Below are 423 nucleotides of genomic sequence, written 5' to 3' on the forward strand. Positions count from 1 at the left end.
ATGCTCAGCCCAAGCACACACCAAGTGGGCCCGGAAGTGGATTTTTATGTCATTTACTCATCTCTGTACACCCTAGGCTACTAGTTTTCTATAAGTAGGACCTTTTACTATTGTATTAGGAAGATCCTTCAATCTTTGGATCTTTTGATCATGTTTTCATGATTGAACCCTCTTTGGGAGGCTGGCCATTCGGCCATGCCTAGACCTTGTTCTTATGTATTTTCAACGGTGGAGCTTCTACACACCATAGATTAAGGTGTGGAGCTCTGCTGTACCTCGAGTATTAATGCAATTACTATTGTTCTTCCATTCAATTCCGCTTGTTCTTGTTCTAAGATATCACTTGTTCTTCAACTTGATGAATGTGATGATCCGTGACACTCATCATCATTCTCACCTATGAACGTGTGACTGACAACCACC

General features: G+C 41.6%; 1 protein-coding gene across 1 annotated transcript in view; it reads left to right on the forward strand.

The window, feature by feature from the left end:
- LOC107469748 (pyruvate kinase 1, cytosolic-like) overlaps positions 1-423 on the forward strand; it is an 11,195-nt gene that overhangs the window by 8,590 nt on the left and 2,182 nt on the right. The gene's annotated exons all lie outside the window — the stretch shown is intronic.

The sequence above is a fragment of the Arachis duranensis genome, chromosome 10, assembly GCF_000817695.3.
Source record: "Arachis duranensis cultivar V14167 chromosome 10, aradu.V14167.gnm2.J7QH, whole genome shotgun sequence".
Classification (NCBI taxonomy): domain Eukaryota; kingdom Viridiplantae; phylum Streptophyta; class Magnoliopsida; order Fabales; family Fabaceae; genus Arachis; species Arachis duranensis.